Here is a 21,784-nt window from a genome sequence, read left to right as displayed (position 1 = left end):
GCGCTTCGACCGCATGACCATTTTGCAGCAGGCTGCAATACAAAAATAGCCTACATGCAGTGTTCTGCTGCCTAAACAAAACGTATTCCTGTTTTCGTGCACACAAGCGACACACTCACATGACATTTATCGTAGAGTTTCTATTTCAATGGAAGCAACTGCACAGCGAAATCGTTCTCTATTTTCTCTGATGGAATTTACCATACGCTAGGCCTTATTACGCAGAAGTTACAGCTTGTACCGGTTTCGCAGGTGGTGGCACTCGTACTGAAAAAAATAAACATTAGCGTACCGTTTAAATATGTATGACTCACGCTGTGGCGCCACATTTCTGTGTGATAACGGACGCACCACGGGCAACATCTCTCTGCGCTCGCATCATCCCGGTAGGTTGTCAAAGCTTATACATCTCATGACGAGTTCGTGGAGAGACTTTTAAAAATTCAAGTAGCCAAAATAAGCGCTAAGCACTCTTTTTCAGTGACAGAGTAATTGGATTCAGCCTTCGTGAGTGTTTGGCTACCATAGGCGACCACGTATTCAGTATAACCTGATTTGCGCTGAGCGAGCAGAACGCCGAGACCAATATCACTGGCGTCCGTGTGGACCACAGTAGGCGCTGTGGGATCGAAGTGACGTAGGACTGGCGGTACCGTGAGGATCCGGCGTAAAGTATTGCAGGCATCGTCACAAGTTGGCGACCACGACGAAATGTCCGAACTGCCGGACAGGTCTGTCAAGGGTGCAGCTCTAAGAGGGATAGCCTTGGCCGCTAAGGTGATCGCCTATTGCAGAGATAACAGACTGTCCCTTCTGCAGCGGAAGAAAGAAGGGAGCTTTGTTCTCATGCCTTCAGGTCTTTACAACCAAAAAGCTTGTCAAGCCAGTTCGAAGAACTTCATGCAAGTAAAACCGTCCGCCACCAGGATAAAGGCAAAGCTGTTGACCTATGCAAATCCCTGGAGATGCAGAGCCTGGCAAGAGATATTTTGAACTCTACTTTGAGCATTATTACCGTTTCTTGGGCTAGTTGGCTCATATTTGTACTGTGAAAAACTGCGCCGAACTGTGTTTATTTCGGCGCAGTTTTTCACAGTATATCTACTTTGAGCAATTTGTCTTTGCAGTGAGACCCATAAATCAGATGCGCTGTTTAGAGCCATAGTTAGCGAGGAAGGTACATGGCAGCAACATATTAGCGTTTTTTGCTTAAGAACCTGAAAGGCTTGCATATTTCGGACCCTTTTTCCACAAACATTCTTTTGATGTAGTCAGCGTGTTGGAGAGGGAAACGAATGTTGCTTACGCCTTCTCCGTAGATGTCGCAGATCTTTTTTACTCGGTGCCCCATAGCGACCTGTTCATCGCTGTTAGACAATGCATTGAAGCTAGCGGTACCATTGCATTTCAAAACAAGGCAGGGTTAGCGTTAAAAATTTGATGTCTCTTTTAGAGTTTTATATTAAGTCCACTTTCAACCAATTTGACAACCAGCGGTTCCTACAACACCAGGGCATTTGCATCGGTTCATGTGTAGCTCCAGTCTTATGTAATATTGTTCTTGTGTCTATTGACAACATCGTGGCATCACTAACTGACGACAGAACTGTCCTTAAAAGTTTTATATATGTAGATGATTTTTTTAGTGACTTTAAACAGACACGACACAGGCCGCTATGAGGAGACTGCTATGAGAATATTACAAATGTTTAAGCAACATGGGAAGGGGCTCTCTTTCACATTTGAGCTTTCTGAGCAGGACTGCCTCCAGTTTTTAGACCTGAACATCAAGCTGAGGGACAGAAGGGTGTGCTCGCGTTACCTACCTAGGACGAAGAACGATTTCTTGCCATTCGATTCGGCGCAGTCAAAAACTATTAGGAGGGCTATTGCCGCCCTCTCTATGGAATCTGCCCTCCTGAAGTCGTGCTCTCACATGATGCGGGCGAGCTTTCAGGGTGAGGTGAGTAGACTGAGTAAAGCAGGGTTCCCAGATCATGTTTTGGCAGGCGTCACCGAAGCATTGCTGCAAAAACTCAAGGGCAAGCCAAAGGGGCAACGACGGAAAGAAACCTTTCGTGGAGCCAAGCCAGTGGTAATACCTTGTATTCACAAAGTGTCCCACAATTTAAAACGAGTTGGCAACAAGTACGGAGTCGCCATGATGTTCTCCGCCCCCTGCAAATTGGCCAAGATGTGTCCCAAGGTTACCAGCAGTGTTAAAGCAACATCGGGGTGTGGAAAGAAACACTCAATGCCCTCCGTAAGGTGTGCCATGGGAGTGGTCTACGAGATCCCCCTTACGTGTGGCAAGGTGTATGTCGGTCAGACCGGGCGCTGCGTTAACGAGCGTGGAAGTAAACATTACAGGTATTTAGGAAACGCATCAGATTCGTTCCAAAACCTACCCACCCATTGCCGCTCCTTCTTTGATGAAAACAAAAAAAGCTGTGAGCAACGATTTGGACAGATTAAAATTCTAACCAGAAGCAAAGACAGATTAGCTCGCGAGCTCGCAGAAGCTTTTTTTATCAAAGAGAGGGGGGCAGGTGTGTCAGCACCACTTCTATATCTCTGCATGAAAGTGAGCATAGATTGTTGAAAGATACGAGGTTATGACAGGTTTTACTGAGAGCGTTTTTTTATCTTTTTTTTTGTTTTTCCTATCTTTCTGGACATGCGCAGGCGTTCACCGTCTTCGGGCTATATATTTGTACATATGTATCTTCCAATAAACTTAGTTGTAGTCAGCGCATGTCCCGTTCGTTCTTCTGTGTGTTCTGTCTAATATTTAGCTCTGTGTAATATTTAGCGCTGTTTTTTCCTTTGGTTAAGCACAAGAAGCAGCAATTGAAGCAAAATTTCTAATAAAGCGGCGAAAGTAAGAGCACAGCCCGAGGAAGCTACGTAGAACTTTGGTGGAAGTCGGTTTGGGAAAGGCTGCTACGGCACGAATTTTGGCAGGATCTGGAGATGCACCTTCTTTGGAGACAACGTGGCCAAGAATGGTGAACTGGCGGGCGGCAAGTCAAAACGTGCTTCAGACGGTAGAGGTGTATGTCAAAGTCAGGAGAAAAGATGACGTGGTCGTCGAGGTAGCAGAGGCACGTATTCAACTTTAGCCCAGTAGAAAAAAACTGAAGAACTCTGTCAAAAATACGGCAAAATATCTGTCGCAACCATCAAACTTTTCTGTAGTTCTGTAGTTTTTCTTTGGTATATTTCTGTTGCCTGTAGTTCTGTAGCACTTTTTTGTTGTAACTACAAAAATCTCTGATGCTACTACTAAATGTTCTCTTTTCACAACAGGTTTCCCGTCAAAAACCACACATAAATTCTGTCGTAACACCAGAAAATTTTCTGTAGTTTTTTCCGACTCTGAGGCCACGCAAAATGGTGTCCATCATCTGCTCAAATGTTGCCGGAGCATTACAAAGGCCAAACGCAATAAGTGTAAATTCGTACAAGCCGTCGGGAGTTACAAAGGCAGTTTTCGGGCGATCAGCCGCTTCCAGGGGAGCTTGCCAGTAGCCGGAACGTAAATCTAGGGAAGAAAAGAGCTCGGCGCTTTGCAAACAATCGAGAGCATAGTCGATGAGTGGGGGAGGGTAGACGTCATTTCGCGTGATCTTAATAAGGCGGCGATAATCAACACAGAAGCGGATAGAACCATCATTCTTTTTTACTAGGTCAACAGGTGACGGCCAAGGGCTGCTTGAGGCCTGAATCACGCCATTGTGAATCATTAGGTCGACTTGCTCTTCAATAGCCTGGCGTTTGGTTGCAGACACACGATCGGGGCGCTGTCGCAGTGGTGCGTGGGTGCCGGTGTCAATGCGATGAGTAACAGTAGAAGTTTGACTCAAACAACTTTGATGAGAGTCGAAGGAGGAGTGAAATTGATGTAGTAGGTTCAAAAGCTGAGTGTGCTGCGCTGGAGGGAGATCGGCGTCGATAGAGCGGAGGAACACGTCTGCAGAGAAAGGAGCGGGCGCAGGTGAAGGGGGGCTGAGCGCAGTCACGGCACAGTGCGGCGCATCGTCAGGTTCCTCAGAGATCAGAAGAGATGCGATTGGCTGGATACTGCCGAGGCATTCATCATGGCGCAAAGCAGTAGGGGAGTTAAATGGGATAGAGACCCATAACATGGAATGGCCAGCGGAAATAGCGAGCACAGCGTAGGGCAATGGAAGACACTTGCGGCGCTGGAAAGTATGGGCTGGTGTGAAGAGAACGGTCTCATCGCTAACAGAGGCACAAGCGACACGAACAAGCACAGAAGAGCAGGGAGGAAGGTCAATATCGTCGTCGACGAGGGCTTTAGTACAGGAATTTCGTGAATCAGCGTCTGGTAAGGCATCGGGCAAAGTCGAGAACCCCACTTCAGCTCGAGCACAATCGATAATAGCAGCGTGACGCGACAGGAAATCCCAGCCCAAAACAACAGCGTGTGAGCAACTTGGCAGCACGACGAACGGAATCGTGTAAAGGAAATTCTGGATAACTACTCGAGCGGTGCACGCTGCTAAAGGCTTATTATGTTGAGCGCTGGCCGTTAGCAGCGAAAGTCCCGCAATTGGCGTCTTCACTTTATTTAAAGAGCAACGTAGTTTTGCTTCCATAACCGAAATCGCAGCACCAGTGTCAATTAGAGCCATGACAGCAACGCCCTCGACGAAAACTTCAATAAGGTGGCCGGCGACAGATGAGGGCTTTGAAAGTTCGACGGGGTCGCAGTTGTCGCCTCAGGAACTGCGGCCTCTAGGTTTCCTCACATGAAGCGTTCTGTCGACGTCGCATCGGAGAGATAGAGCGGCGTCGCGGCGACGGTAAACGGCGGTCGGTCATGGCTGAGCGGTCTGGGGAGAAATGAATGCTGGCTGGAGGCTCAGTAGGCACGGAATACTGAGGCATCGAATACCAGTACCCATAACCATGAGTGGGTGGTGCCGACGCTGGGACATGGTTTCGACAATAACGAGAAATATGTCCAGCCAGCCCGCAAATGTAACATATTGGCCGGTTATCTGTCGTGCGCCAGGGATTGCGCTGTCTTGAGGCCGGTCGAATAAACTGCACAGGTTCTCGAGAAGGAGCAGGAGGCGGCTGAACGTAGGCAGGTTGCGGTGGAGCATATGTAGGTGATGGTTGGGCAGCAACAGCCGCATATGTCAACGGAGCGGCGACAGGCATGGATTGAGGGATTGGAGGAAGAGATTCAGCTACTTGTTCCTGATTAATCTGGTGCAAACTGGGAGGTAGGGGGGAAGAAGGCTCTTCATGGCGGGACATAAGGGAGAGCTGTCGAGCAACTTCTTCCCGAATGAAGCTCTTGATTTGTGGCAGCAGCGCAGAATGTTCAGCTGCATGTGTCAGGCCAGCATGTGACTCAGAGTGCATGGTGTTCGCTAGAGTTATGGCCCTTTGTTTGCGCAGTTCATCATAACTTTGACACAGTGTGACAACTTCTGCGATGGTTAGGATATCTCCAGCAGTCAGCATCTGGAAGGCGTCGTCATGAATGCTTTGCAGAATGTACTTAACTAGTCGGCCTCTGACATGTGTGCATTCGCGCGCTTGCAAAAGTCGATGACGACCTCGATATAACTTGTGAAATTCTCACCAACCTGTTGAGACCTCGCACGCGAGCACTGTTCAGCGCGGAGTTTCCTCACAGCCGGACGGCCGAAAACTTCAGCGAAGCTAGCTTTGAACACTGACCATGATGGATTGTCCGCTTCATGGTTGCGAAACCACAGATTTGCTACACCGGTAAGATAGACTATCACGTTGCTTAACTTCGTTTCCGCGTCCCATTTGCTATAAGCGCTCACTCGCTCATAGGATGTGAGCCAGCCCTCGATGTCATGGTCGTTAGTGCCGCTGAAGATGGCGGAGTCTTGCTGGCGGAAGTAGCCGGGGCAGATAATGGCCGGGCCAACTTGCACGGATTGGTGGTTAACGTCCTCAGGCATCGTAGGAGGTGGTAATGTGCGGCTGCGGAGTTCCAGGGCGAGAGGATAGATCTTACCCAGCACCTCTACCAAATGTAAGATGGGGGTTTATTGAACAGATCAGCAGGACTCGATCAGCAGGACTGGGCAGATCAGCGGCGAGCACATCGACAGCGAACACCGTCAGGTGCAGCACGAGCAAGGATCACGATGTCACTGCCTAGAATGTTACTCGTGTACTTCTTCCTCTTTACAAATCAAACTGTTTATTTTCCACCAGGCGGTGGGGGTCGGGGGGGAAGGGGATTGTTTTCTGAGTAACGGTAAATGCTGACTGAGCTCTGCGCTCTTTGCACGGATCATAGCCACAAGTAAATAGATTTTCGAAACAAATTCTTCTCTCAGCTTTCTAACAAAGTTGATAAGTGATTGCTTCCTTTTGGGAAAAAGATACCTGTGAAGCCAAAACACGTCTCTTACATATAGTGGGAAAGGAATTCTGGTAAGGGGACAGGGTAAGCAAAATTCTAAACAAATCAATTTGTTATTCTTTTCCCAATTGTGAAAGTAGAGTCGTTTTTATCTTTTCCAGTATGACAATTCATCCTGCACAAATTTTGCCAAGATTGACTTTCTTACAGCGGCAATGTTCAGAAAAAAACTTTCCTGATTTTCACTAAGACAATGCCGCCTGGCAACAATGTTCAAGTTGTTAGCGAAGGGCAACCTGGAACGCTGGTTCGCGCCTTTCACATGTTATAGTGCCTAAAATATACTGGCTAGTGTGCCGTGTGGAGGGGTCTAACGATGGGAGGAGTGGCACGCCGGCGATGCCTTCCAACTATACCGAGGGCACTGCTAGTCATAAAGGTGCCGCCGGCGGTCCCGGCGGCTCCGTCCCGTTGGCTTGCTGCTGTTGCACCATCGTATTTGCGAATAGTTTCGCTCGCGTTCACGCTGTTAATTTTTTTTTTCATTTGAGGCCACACAAATGAGCGTTGCACCAAATATAGTAGCAGCAGCTTACAGCAGCTATGTAAGCTATGCAGCGGAAACTGCCAGTGCATGTCGCTAGAGAACAGGGAGCTTGTGAAAGGAGGTGTCTCGCATTCGTAGCTTCCACAGCACCGCCTATCCACGACTATCACGATGCTAAAGGTAAAGCATCAGTGAATAGAGAAAGCTCGCTATATACCACTGTGTTAAAGAAGCTACATTTCGAATCCGTACGCGGTCTAGTTTTATGTTCGGCACGCCGTCGGACCCGGCACGACTTCTGGGGTGAGAGACAGATTGTAAGCCTGTTCTAAAATATGTTGTCAGATTAGAGCCCTGATTTTTAATGTGTACACTTCGTGAATTTGAAGTTATTCAGGATTGGGGTTTTAGACATGCGCCTGAATGGTTTTATGACGTTCTAAATGTCATTGTTGGGCTTGCATTTGTGTGCACAAGTTGTGTCCAGTTTTACATTTTTGCCTTAGTTTGGTAGTGGAACAGTCCGATCTTTAGCAGTCCACATCAGATAGTTCTTTACAGTTATTTAAACAGTTAATTCAGTGTCATATGTTCGTTTTTTTAAAAAAAAACATTGAGCAATGGCTTCATAGTGGTTGCTTCGTATCTTTAGCGGCTCCCGCAGTACTCGATATGGATGAGAATTTAATTTGTATATTTTGTGTTATACATGCGGATTTATAATTTTCTTTAGGCTTTTGCCTTCCCTTTCCTTACCAATTTGCAAGATCATCTAGATGCTGCAGTAAAAAGCTATGTATAAATTCATATATGGAGTTTTTAATCAAGCGAGCTATAACTTCCAAATAAATGCGAATGAATCCAATTCAGTCTATATGTGTACCTGTTGTTTATAACAATCAGCAATCACAAAAAGGTGCTTATTGTGGAAATATCAAGTATCCCAGCCTTTGTTTTTACGAACTTGCAATGACAAACATTCCTACCAACAGTAGGCACGATTAAACAGATGAATGTCCACATCGCTATCCGAAAGTATGGGGCCTGCATACCGATCAGAAAAGCGAGTAAATAATGATATGAGTCTAATAAATTCAGCACTAGACATGGCTGTTATTTTCTGTTAAAGGCGTCCATTGACCACATTTCCCACTGACATCTACTCGTGCCTTTAAACGTTCTATATATCGGTTAAGTTTGTATGCCCATCGACCATCGCGTTCTCTACATATCCTCCATTTCGATTTAAGAACTGCGCACAATGAACAAAAAATAAACAATCAGGATTTTTTATCTATAGCGGGCAGTGCGCGTTAAACGTTTTGTTCTTTTGTGGCGCGCTGTATATTATTTGTCGTGCACTCACAGTTCCGCCCAGTAGAAATCAGCCATGATGGAATGCAGGAGCGAAGGAAAAAAAAGTTAAGCACTGCCGTTTAGGGTATGACGCGACAGTTTCACAAACGCGGATTACATTTCAAGTGATATTTTTTTACTTTATCTCTTTTATATAGCTATATTTAGCATTAGTGAGCATTGTAGTTTGAAATCAACGAATGTTAATTCTTCCCAGGTGTATGAAACAATTGATTGATCAGCTACACTCAATATTTTCAATCATCAAAAATTGTAATTGCATTCTGAGCATTTTAATATCTTTTAACACCGCTTTTTGGGATTTTTATATTTCCTTATTTCTTCAATATAAAATACATACAACAATTTCATTAACTCGTCGCCGCCTATCACTCAACAATTAATCATCATTCACTATAGCTGACGCTTAAAACTCGACCGGCGGCGGCTATTCATGAATCTGCATCTGCGCGCTGGCCCCGCTTATTTTTGCTCTCATGGACGCCTTACGCCGTAACCTGCAAAAATATACTCAGTAATGTCTACGTAGTGCCAGGTAGATAGTATGCCACCAATATTTAAGATAAAAATTCTCTGAAAGCGGGGAGGAAGACAGGCTAGAGAAAGGACAGCGCACATACATTCGGTAAAGTTACCGATGCCGGACTAGCCAAATGTTGGCAGCAAACGCGGCGCGTAGCACCTTAGCGACCTGAAGCGCCGCCGTGCGGCGGCTGCCACCTCGCTAACGCGCGCCCTCGGCACATTAGCCAGTATATTGTAGGCACTGTACACATGTCTATAGTGAACTAGAATATTTTCCTAGTTCACTATACATGATACACCATGTCTTTCACGTGCTGAGTGGTGGTACCGTTCCTTTGTTGAATGTGCTGCCTCTTCTACGTATATCTGCGATAACGAGCTATTACTGCATCCATTTTACTTTTTTTTTTTCACGCGTGCCAAAATGGGGAGAAAAGAAGTATTTCAAAAGCGTCGTTTACGTGGAAATAAATATGCCACGGAGGCTGCAAGAAATAGTTCTCCCGAAGGCCTTAGAACGTCAGCAGCAGACACGATTAGCTCGTCGATGTCGAAGCTTTGTTCGTTGCTGCAAGAAACGCCAGGTGTGTTTCATAGCGGTTATCCCTTGTTCATATAAACATACTTATCAGAATTATCGCGCAAGGTTGTGGGTGTAAACTATGTGGCGGATAGATGCAGCATGAAGGAAATGCTACCGAACGCTTTTGGTGTTCTCAGCATCAACCATCTGGTACCCTGTAGACGCTACAGGTTGCAGGTTGGTGTTTGGTGGGTCACAAAAATTCTGTAATTATGAAAAAGCTGCTTCTGGCGTCTATGAAGCCAAACTGAGAAGGGCGTACGCATTATGATGAATCGTTAAGGGAGCAGCTGTTGTAACTGTTCTATATGTTATGCTCAACTTCCCGAAGCCGCCAATGAAGTTTGCAAACTATATAGAAGAGCTGCTAGGCCCTATTTAAACTGTGACTGATGAGTCAATGCAACATGCTGCTGTATAGGCTGTGGAGCTAAACGACAATGACAAATACACCATTGTTGCCTTGGATTGAAGTTGGCAAAAACGGGGACTTACTTCCAACAATGGTGTAGTTTCTGCAACCAGTGCTGAATCTGGAAAAATGATTTATGTTGCAGTGATTGCAAAACAATGTCGGCTTTCCAGCTCAAACAATATATACAGAGATCCATAGTACAGAAGTGTTTGCCAGTGGAACTACCAATGAACTAATGTTGCATGAAAGATTCTTGTGCTCTGCAACTTTTTGGCACAAGTGAGAAGTGGCATCAGAAATGATATATGGGGACAGCATTGATGTTAAAACTTCAATGTATTGGACACGTTCAGAAGAGAATAGGCATGAGATTAAGACGGGTAACAAAAGAGAAGTCAGGAAAGTTGTCTGATGGGGAAAGCCTTTCGGGGAAAAGACGACTTACGGACGCTGCCAATGACAAATTTAAAAATTACTACGGCTTGGCAGTAAGGCGAAAGATTAGAAACTTAGAACAGATCCGGAACGTCGTTTTGGCACCCTTTTTCACATGGCATCATCTGCCACGGCCCATGGTATTGCGTCTGTCCAAAGAGGCCCTGCACCTGGTGTGCCTAAAACAAAAGTGTGCCGGGAAGCAAGCTTTTTGGGCACAAAGAAAGTATTCCGCCACCAGTCATGGACGCAATGAAGCCCATTTGTCGGCAGCTTCTACTGCCAGAAACTCTATTGAAATATCTGACACACAAACCCAGAGCCCAAATGGGTCGTTCAATAGCGTAGTGTGGAAGCGAACTCCGAAAAATGTAGTTGTGGACCTGAAGACATTGAAGGTTGCTGACATTTGATGACATTCAATTATAACAATAAAGCAGGAAATAAAGTTATCGAGGCATGCGGGCTACATCATGGAAATAACACTCTGCTGGCGAAATGAAATCGACCGGCATCGAGTTTACTTCGCTGAGAGGACAACGAATCAAGCAAGAAATCAGGCAAGGGAAGCTAAACGAAAGAAAAAGAAGTGTGAATCTGGACAAGATGAGGTCTATGTAACTGGCTCCCTGAATCAATTTGTCAAACATTGTTGGCCGAGTGAGAAACGTCGGAATAAATTTATTGTTCAGTTAAAAATTCCTTTTCTCAAAACAGGCATTTTTGTTAAGTGGGTACACTATATTCTGAATATTACACACAATACCACGCAGATTTACTGTGTACATACTAAATACATACATGGCAATATACAGAACCAAAATTAACGCTGCAGAGTGAATAGTGTTTGTTTAATAGTACAACACTATCCAAAGCGTCGTTTGCAATTAGGTTTCCGAAAAAAACGAGAATAATTCGTTTTTTTCTGCATAATAAAATACTTTTGACAAAACAGATAGACGAGAAAAAGCTAAACAAATTCAAAGAAACTTAATATTTCTTTTTTTTTTTTTGTAAAAAAAAAGCGCTCCACAATTTGCCCAAAAGTTGATGCGAAGTGTTACGGTTACACTGTCCGCTTTGGTAAGTTACGTATTATACTATCATGACAGGCAACTATGCGTTCGTGTTTAGAATCTCACGACCGCGAAAGAAGCCGAGCATCAACTTAAAGAACTTGAATTAAAATGAACTTTCAGTCATTACTACGTTCAGCACACAGTACCTTTGCGAAAAGAGCTGTTCGGATGAAGTCGGTTTTTGTTCAATTTCAGGAAAAGACAACAATGCTCATCAAGAGTTTCATCGTCTTCGTGGCGTTGTCTGGGATTTCGTGCTGTAAGTAAATCTGACTGGAAGTAGAGGTAACAATAGTACAAAAGCTGATGCGCATTTTAGAGATTTTGTATCTACTCTGAGTTGCAAAAGCTCGGCTTGCATTTTGCACGCCTGTTGAAATGGCCCTTAGGAAGTCACACACTCTGTGGCATGATTTTAGAAATATACAGAGAAACTAACAGTACGACTACAAGAATATAGCATCGGCTGCTATTAGTAGATATAACCGGGTATGTGAACAGAATATTCATTGGAATGCTGCGCCAATATCCGATATCCCCAAAAGAAACCCCAAGAAAATGTGGTCTACAATTCAAGCCTCGAAATGGCTCTCCCCTACTATTTGCCTTTAAGGTTGCGGTTTATGATTACCGTGTGGGTTGATCAAAATTTCATCGAGAAGGAAAACTTCAGCAGGACACTGAAAAGTTTAGACAAGTCCTTTTTTCAATTGTTAAATATATCTATGTGTAATTAACTACAAATCTACGAGCACGATACGATTTAACCAATAGCTCCACGCACTCACCCTCAGGTTATATTTTATCTTTACTAAAGAAAATATTGTTTAAAGTTTTGAGGAACTTAGCACCGCCTATGTGTGAGAAGGGGATTGGAACGTACTGTTTGTGACAAAAATCTCAGCTGGAATCCCCGTTGTATAAATAGATTATAGTAGAAAAATATAAGTTACCCAGCACAATAATATAATACCTCTGAAACGCTCGATGTAATGTTGTGTCACAATTTATATTACTGAGGGATCAAACGAACCGCCACATAGAGGCTGTCAGCGACGTCATAAGCGCAAATAGCGCGGCAGGGGAGATAAGAAAGAGAATAGCCATTTACCACAGTAATAAACATTTTTGACATTGGTTCGGTAGGCTGCTCTCCCATCCGTCCATTTGGTGGTAATGAATCGCCTAGCGTCCTAGTTTCAGGCAGCTCCCGTGGGTGAGGGAATAAAACCTTCAACCCTCTCTGGGACTCGAACTAACGATATCGGTTGGGCCTGGAGCCCTCCACATTACTCGAGGTTGGAAAACTGCATCTCAATTTAGGAATAGTACCCTTTGCCATAATGTGGGATTCGAACGCTCTAACTCTTCTAACTTTTGTTGTTCCCATGGATTCAGTTCTATTTGACGTATCAGGCGTTCTGAATCTTATTGAAAATCTTAAGGTCTCCTCCTCCTGCGGTGTTGACAATAATAATTCTAAGTTTTTGATAAACACAAAGTCATCATGCTCCATAATCCTTACTAAATTATTTGATCAGTCTCTTGAAACAGGTTGTATTCCCAATCATTGGAAAGTTGGGAAGGTGATTCCTCTGCATAAGTCTGGAAATAAACATTCTCTTCAAAACTTTCGTCCTATATCACTCACTAGTATCCCTTGTAAGATCATGGAACATGTTATATACTCGCATCTTGTTTCTTTTTTAGTCGAATTCCTTTTTCAGCATAACCCAGCATGGATTTCGTAAGTCATTTTCATGCGAAACTCAGCTAATATGCTTCACACATGACCTTCATTGCATCATTGATCGCGGGCTTCAGGCAGATTGCATATTTATTTACTTTTCTAAAGCGTTTGACAAAGTCTCTCATGCGCTTCTCTTCCTTAAATTTAATAACCTGAACATTGACCCTAAGGTGCTTGCATGGCTGAAGAGTTTTCTTTCAAACCGTTCACAATACGTTACAGCAAATAACATTGATTCATATTCTATACCTGTCCGTTCTGGCGTACCTCAGGGGTCCGTTCTCGGGCCCCTCCTTTTTCTCATCTGTATAAATGATTTACCGGCTAACATTTCTTCTTCAATTAACCTTTTTGCTGATGACTGCGTTATTTACCGTGTAATAATTAATGATAATGATGCCTCTTGCCTTCAGTCTGATATTAACAAGGTTCTTTATTGGTGTAAGGAATGGAATATGGAATTAAATATTAATAAGTGTAAGCATGTGCACATTTCTCGTAGTTCCAGCATACCCACTACTTATCAAATTAACAATGTTTCTCTTGAGACTGTGTACTCTTACAAGTATCTAGGTGTTTACGTTTCTTCTAACCTATCTTGGAAACCCCACGTTGACTATGTCGTAAATAACGCAAACCGCATGCTAGGGTACCTTCGGAGAAATTTTTCTCGTTCATCCAGTTCTTTAAAATTATTGCTTTACAAAACTCTGGTACGCTCCAAATTAGAATATTCTGCATCTGTCTGGAGCCCTGGCATTGATTCACTCGTATCTGATTTGGAAGCTGTGCAGAACCGCGCCTGTCGCTTCATACTGTCAAACTATCACCGAACAAGTAGTGTAACTGCCATGAAGTCAAGTTTGTCCCTTCCACTTCTATCTCACCTCAGATCAGTAGCATCATTATCCCTTTTTCATAAAATTTACCACAACAGCTACCTGAAAGAAAGATTACTAACAAGACCATCTTACATATCAGCGCGCATTGATCACCGCCATAAAGTTGGGGTTCCATCTAGTCACACAAAATGTTTCCATGACTCATTCATACCTAGAACTTGTGTCAGTTGGAATCACCTTCCCCATGATATCGCACGTATAACAGATAACGACGCATTTCGAAAAGCCATTGTTTTTCTTTGAATGTATATTGCTTGTTACTATGTTGTTTGCCGTTTACTTCCTGACATAGTTTTTACTTATCCCACTGCATTGTGAAGTTTTGTTTGCCTTGTTCGTTTTGCGCATGTTTTTATGTCCTTGTAATGCATTTTCTTCTGTAACTTTGCTGTACGTACATTCATATACTTTTATGTATCCCACTCCCCTCTGTAATGCCCACGGGCCCTGAGGGTAAATAAATAAATAAATAAGTAAGTAAATAAATAAATAAATAAATAAATAACTCTCTCTCAAAACCGTTCACAATACGTAACAGACCTTTCTGTACAACCTTATGAAAGCAACTTTCTTGACAGGTTCTGAGAACGAATCCTCACTAGAGCAATGCACAGCTTTCACCCTAATAATATTATCAAAACCACTTATTTTCATGGCTTGCAAAAAGAGGCAATGTTTACCGGTACAAACTGAACGGGCGATCGTAACACGCAGTAAAACGCATGTATACTTTGGCTGTTGTGTGTGCGCCAATATGTGGGCATAAAGTTTTGTGACGACGGCACGTTTGCAGTAAGCCTTGTAGTCCTGGCAGTACGTCTTAGGTGGTGAATCGGACTGAATCTTCGAACGAAGTGATTAGAGCAGGAATGAAAAAGTAAACACACGTAAAATAATGTAAAATGTTTAAGTTGGGCATCAAAAGCATACACAACCTACGCACTGTAGGATGCATGCATGCTCCTCTGATCTGCTTATTGTTTTATAATGACATACATTTATAGTCTTCAGGCGCCCCGCTCTATAAGATAAGCAACAAAGTGCAACGAACACAACCTATTTGGGTCATTCTATAACACTAACATAGGGCGCTGCCGCCACCTCGGCACACGTACCAGCGTCTTCTTCCTTTACTTTCGTGATGCAAACTTCAAGAGGCTCAAGACCATCTATTCTGTCGGTAGTGAGCTCACATATTTTAGAGGCTATATACATGGCTTCCGTTCCAGCAGCGAGTGTGTAAAGAAGTCCCTTCCCTTACTGCGCGCTTTTTTTTTTTTTTTGAGGCCGAATCCTGATTAGGTGTAACACTCACCGACTTCGCTGTGCACACCTGAAATAAACTGTTCTGACAATCGAGAAATAAATCTGGACTTTGTTAAAGCTGGAAGCTGAGTTTTAATAATAAATAGTTAGGTTTCAAGGCCAGAAATTTCGCATTAGATATCACACTACTCGGTGGACTCCTACACCACACCCTAAGTCAAGGGAGAAAGGTGGGCGGAAAGTGCGAGAGGGAAAGTGTTACCATAGTGGACAGCGGCGGCACAATTTGGACAACCTCATGCTGTTTACCTTTCATTGTCATAGCCCACTACATAGCCTTTTTGCGTTTCGCCTCCCTAGAAACACACTTTTAGCAGTTGGGTTCGAGCGCCGAGACTCTGTTCAGTAGCTGAGCGACTTAGTTAGTATCTCAGCGTCTTTGGTGGTTACTTTCAGTCAGGAAGGATATCTCTTTCCTGTAAAACACCTCAATTACCCTGTAAGAGAAGACCCATTTCGAAGAAATAATCGTACGCCCTTGGGTACCGTAATCCTTTCTTTAAATTCGTTTTATGCATACACTTACTTTTGGTGGCTACAGCTGAAGCGATCAAGCATTGTGTTCACTACTCTTAAATAGCGCCACTCTGGTTTGCATCAATGAAGTTTCAGGATATAAGGTGAAATTTGAGCTTTGGTACATCCAATATTGTGGTTCTTCAAATATTACTTTCCTTGCATTTTCTGCCTGTCTTCGTGTCTCCTAAATGTCTAACGTTTCGCCATTTTTCAGCTGGAAGCAATATGCCTACTTCAAATTCATCGCCGTCAGGGTCGCAGCAGCAACCGAATGAAGGCGGAAACCCGATTTCAAACTGGATTAAGGATACCGCGTCTCGCATTGTGAACGGCATCGAATCCATTTTCGGCATTGGGAACAACGGCGCCCAAGGGAGCTCTGGATGAAACGCGGAAATGAAATTGATCATGAAAGTGTCAACAAACATGTTCGAAAAAATTTTATTGCCATTGTAAAATATTTCGCTTTCTGACGCTGCCGCGTCCTGCACTGTTTTCTGGCACAGGTGGCAGCTATGCCCACCTTTCGTTCTTTAAGCTTAAAGCACAAAATAAATCATACCATCACGATCCCTGATTCAGTGGTTGATTACCAGTGGGCTTAACGCATGGAATCTACCTTTAAATACCTTTAAAATTTGCCGTTCCAATGAGTGCTGCTTTTCGATTCCCGAAGAGTCTGGTTAAAGTATCCGTACGTGGAATATCGCTTCTGTGCCGCGAGGCAGAAAGTTTAGGGCAAATTTTTAAAAGCTTTTTACCTTACTGATGATTCACTACTGGCAGCCTACCTCCTTTTTGTTATTATATAAATATTTTTATATATTTTGAGTCTTTTTGAGCGTTGTTTATCCTGGCTGGAGCACGCTTGCTGCATGCTTTTTTAATTCGCTCCTTGTCCAGAACACAGGCGACTTCACTGCAGCAATCAACCACCTCACCCTATACCTAAACGAACAATGGGAAGAAGGGACGGTCCCAGCGGAGTGGAAACACGCCGTAGTCGTTATGATCCCCAAGCACGGCAAGAAACTCCAAATTGAAAACCTCAGACCGATCTCGTTAACATCATGCCTAGGCAAACTGCACGAGAGGATAGTTACCCGACGAATTCAAACGCATCTAGAAGACGGAGAGTGGTACCCCAACACCATGTTCGAATTCAGGGCAAATTTATCAACTCAAGGCATATTGCTACAACTAAAAGATGAGGTACTCGAAACAATGCCAAGGAACGGGGAGAACGTGGTCATGGCCATCGACATTAAAGGGGATTTTGACAACGTATCCCACGCCGTCATCATGGAGGGACTCAACACCACCAACTGCGGAAAGGAGATCAGATCCACGATTACGTTAGAAGCTTCCTCACGGACAGAACAGCGACAGTAGGCCTAGGAGACCTGCGGAGTGACACCTTTCAGACGCCATGCAATTGCGCTCTGCAGGGCTCAGTAAACTCGCCAATACTATTTAACATAGCGATGATCAACCTCGCCAAGAAACTCAGCCAAGTCCAGGGGATTCGTCATGCAATGTACGCGGTCTACATCACCATTTGGACCACTGAAGGCTCACTAGGGGAGAAGCAGGAGGCGCTACAAGAGGCTGTGAGCTGCATTGAAAGATACACACAACGACGAGGACTCAGATGCTCCACCGAAAACTTTGAGCTCCTCAGAGTGGGTAGGCACCCTACGGACGCACCGCTCGAAGTAAAACTAGAGGGCTAGAAGATCCCGGAACAAAAGATGATCACAATCCTCGGCATGTGGCTACTAGGAAGCCGGAAAAGCAGTCACACACTCAGCCTGCTAAGCAATGCGGCAGGTCAAGTAGGCCAGATGATCAGCAGAGGTTGCACAAGAGGTATGGAATGAAGGAGGAGGGCACATTCAGGCTAGTCAACAGCCTAGTGGTCAGCCGGGTAGCATATTCATTGCCGTACCATGTGACTACCGAAGCAGAAGGGGAGCAAGCGGAGGCAATACTCCGGAGGACATACAAAACACCACTTCATCTCCCAAGAAATACATCCAACGACAAGCTCATGCAACTCGAAATCAGCAACACTTTCGAAGAACAAGGAGAATGCCAGCTCAAGGCGCAAATACGAAGACTTAGTAACACAACGACTGGAAGGGCGCTTGTGACAAGGCTAGGTCGGGAAACAGAAAAGCCACAAAACAGCGGGGTCGCCATACCAGATCCGCTAAGAAAAACAATATGCATGCAACCTATCCCCCGAAACATGGATCCAAACCTCCATGATCACGGGAGACAGGCTAGGGCAGAACATTATCAGAGGACCATGGGACATCGGGACAATACAGTCTACACTGATGCCTCCCTATACCCACCAAACATACAAAAATAGCGCAGTAGCAGTAGTCGTAAACCACTACGGAGACATCACAAGCCTCACAGCCGAAGTATCTAACATAACGGAGGCAGAGGAGATTGCTGTCGCTCTTGCATTGAAAGAAGGGACAGGACAGGGAGGTCCCTTAACATCCTAACGGATTCACAAGAGGCGTGCCGGAACTATATTAGAGGCAGAATGTACATTACGGCACTCAAGATCCTCAATGGTGGTCCGCTCCCTGAGGAACGACCAATACACAACATAATCTGGATACCGAGTCACGCAGGGATCGGGGCAACGAAGGGGCAGAAACCTAGCTCGAGGAATGACTAGCCGAGCAGGAACGTCAATAACCCTGGAGGAACATTAGATTAACTGCGGGGACAGCTATTCGGAATTACTAAACCTATATAAGGGGATAAGATTCCAGTACCCCCCCCCCACATAAACATTTATCTAAGAAGGAAGTCACATGATGGCGAAGGCTGCAAACAGGTTCCTCCCCAAATTTATACATATTAAATAAGTTGTTCCCAACACAGTATGGCGCCAACTGTCCGTGCTGCGGAGCAAAACAAAAACTATATTTTGGCACATGGGAGTGCGGAAAGAATCAAGCATTTCACAAACACAAAACACCAAGTGCGGAGCAATTGGAGAGCCGGCTCACCAGCTGCGAGCTAGAGGCCCAAAGGGCACTCATAGCACACGCAAGCGAGGTGGCTCGACTCAGTGGAGCCCTGGACTAGGGGCCCACCCACGGCCAAGGAGGACACAGACTTCAAGACGAAGACTCCGTCCTCTACCGCTACTACTTCTTAAAGAACCAATAAAGTTTTCATTCATTCATTCATTCAGTGCAGCAGATCGGCCACAACTACGACTATTCCAGGTAACACAAACCACAGACCAAATATTGGCAAAGTACAGGCAGTGATCGGTCCACGTAGGACTTATGTATTGTCAATGTACTACATTATTGGGACTATACGCGATGCGCAAAACGCTGACAACGCCGCCTGTCGCAGAAGCCGCGAAGTGTAGGCGGGCTCGGTCGGGCGCTGCTCATGTCAGCCTCTATGCGCGCGCGTCGTGGTTTCGTCTTTGGTCGCGGTTTAACAGATATAACGCCGTTGTCAACATTTAGCAATGTCCGGGAAGAATTACTGCGTAATTAGTTTTTCGAACTCACATAAAACCTTGCCAGGAACAAGTTTGTATCAGTTTCCAGTGATGCTTCACGAGAACGACAGCGGCCGTGAATCGCGGCTGTTCGACGCAGAAAGCAAGCAATCACACCGAATGATATTTGTTAAGATTAATGTCGTTTTTTCGGCGCGCTGCTACACGACCAAAGCTAATGCCATTTCCAAATTATGGTAACTGCGATTGAAATGCTAATGTTGGTGCGCCTTCAATATGTTGCGAAGATGACTGCGCTGTAAACGAAGGCAGCCTTTACATTGACATTCATGTCTTGCATCTCTTGTAAACAACCTGTTGATTAGGACTATCAGTTACGAAGTTAGCGGCAGTGTCGGCGGCGTATGTTTACGAAAATACACAGAAGGTGCGTACGTCTGCGCTCGACTGCGAAGAGCGTATGAGTTTCAACAACATAAACTTTGCGGACTAAAGCAAGTGCCAAGAGGAACAGATAAAATAGGCAATATCTAGTGTACTGTTCGACGGCGCTTTTATAGAAACTTCGAGTATCGCCCTACAGCGCAGCATACTACAGCCCCGTTGACTCCCGTACGCGTTCGCTCGGCATATTAAGACCCGTCGAAAAAGGCCCGAGCTTGGCCTCATCAAGAGAGCATACGGCAAATTCGTAACGCTTGCCACACCGGATACCTCGAGCTTACCGTAACGACGCTGCCCGCGAAAGCGGCCGACGACGGCGCTCTGGCCGTGTGCTAGGCCCTATCGCTACGCCTAAACGCCTTAACGGTTTCGCATCAAAGCCGTAGCTGGAAGCGCTTTGGAAATAGTAAATTTCATATTCATAAAACTGCCTTATAAGTACCAGTTCAATTGTCTCACAAATTGTCTTACAGTAAAAGGAAGGCGTAACTTCGGCGACGCCTTAGCAGTGGAGCTGGAGAACGCAATCGGATGACCTGCTAATGTGAGCAGAAATTTGTATTGCGTTTATCACTTCTTCCAAAATCTCGTTAGATAACAGCGATCCTCAGTAAAGAAAATTTTTTTTAGATTCCTTTGTCAAATTAAGCGCGTATTATTTAGGATCAACAGACATGCTTTCCCGACGGTGGCGAAAGAAATCCGCCATGCCGGCGGCTCGGCGCCGACGGACCGCGGCAGACGAAGCGACCTGTTCCGCCCGCGCTGAGTGCGTTGGCTACGGGTTAGCTGGCAGCGATGGGTGCCAGTTTTTTTTTTCTTTTTTTTTTTACGATGCTATTTGGCATTTTTCACATAGATGACTGGGGGCAAAATTATAGGAGCACACTATATTATTTAATGCAGGTGGCACTTTTGTAGTTTATTTTGGGTGTATCTTCTCACCAATTCTCTGCTCTCGAAATAACACATTTCCTCGTTGATCGCATTTGGTAGAGTACCTCAAACTCATTTGATACCTAATTTCGTTTTCATCGAATGTCATTATACTTTCTCGTGTAGCAGCAAACAAATATCATTTTGAACGAATGTCATTCCATGGAATTGGCAATAAATTTGCCGTGTAGAGGGGCTGACTGTTACTATATGTTTTCAGTGTTTTCCGCATTGCACCTTCGGTGAACACTTTTTGTTTAAACTTCATCGCGTCCGCTAGCGGGGAAGAAACAATACGCATTAGATTTGTGAAACGCTTAGCCAGACGATACTTAGCGTGCATTGACATCGCAGAGCACACGGTGGCATTTAGCATTTCGCCTCCACCTAAACGCGGGGGGGCGCGGTCGACTTCAGTCCCGATAACTCGATCCTCCTCAGTAGCCTGAGCCACTGCGGCGGGTTATTGAGCAGACATTTGCCAATATGCGTTTTGAAATTTGCCATGCAATTACTTTGAAGACCAGAGTCAGTGTTTCTGTTGTCTGGCAAGTTTACGAAAACATGAAATGTCGCTGCTGTTCAGACTAGGGCTCTAGAGCTGGTTATAAAGCGCGCTGTAGTTCTGCAGTTTGGCGCGATGGTGATACAAATGAAATGAAGATGATGCTACAATAATAACATATAGGTTAAAAAAAATTAAATCTAATATGCCTTTGGCTAACCTGTGATGCAGCTTTTCAGATAATTCCTCTACTGGATATCTCACTCCCCCATGAAAGTATCTACCCGCTCTGCATTTTTGACGACAGAATACGTGAAATCTATGCTGTATAGGCAGTGGTAAAGCGCATGCTACTCTTGCTACAGGAGCCCAATATGCTCTATTTTTCTGATGCTCAGAATGCTGGCTTGCAAGCTCGCTGGGTTTTCCTGCGGTCGCACCGGTACGAAACCGCTCGCAGTTTCGACAACGCTGCCTAGTTTACTGTAGCAATATATTCCATGTAAACTAAGCAAGCGTGCACCATTAAGCAAAGAAAGAACACTGGT

At 44.7% G+C, this 21,784-nt stretch overlaps 1 long non-coding RNA gene across 1 annotated transcript; it reads left to right on the top strand.

The window, feature by feature from the left end:
- The first annotated feature begins 343 nt into the window (after window positions 1-343).
- On the top strand, window positions 344-16,614 carry LOC146195388 (uncharacterized). Its single transcript, XR_014705559.1, has 3 exons — window positions 344-386; window positions 11,542-11,605; window positions 16,058-16,614. It is a non-coding gene; the product is annotated as an uncharacterized LOC146195388 (long non-coding RNA).
- Window positions 16,615-21,784: the final 5,170 nt, after the last annotated feature.

The sequence above is a fragment of the Amblyomma maculatum genome, chromosome 3 (genome assembly GCF_055883805.1).
Source record: "Amblyomma maculatum isolate TAMU_Amacu chromosome 3, ASM5588380v1, whole genome shotgun sequence".
Lineage (NCBI taxonomy): Eukaryota > Metazoa > Arthropoda > Arachnida > Ixodida > Ixodidae > Amblyomma > Amblyomma maculatum.
Note: the sequence above shows the minus strand (reverse complement) of the source record. Positions and strands in the feature narration are given on the sequence as shown.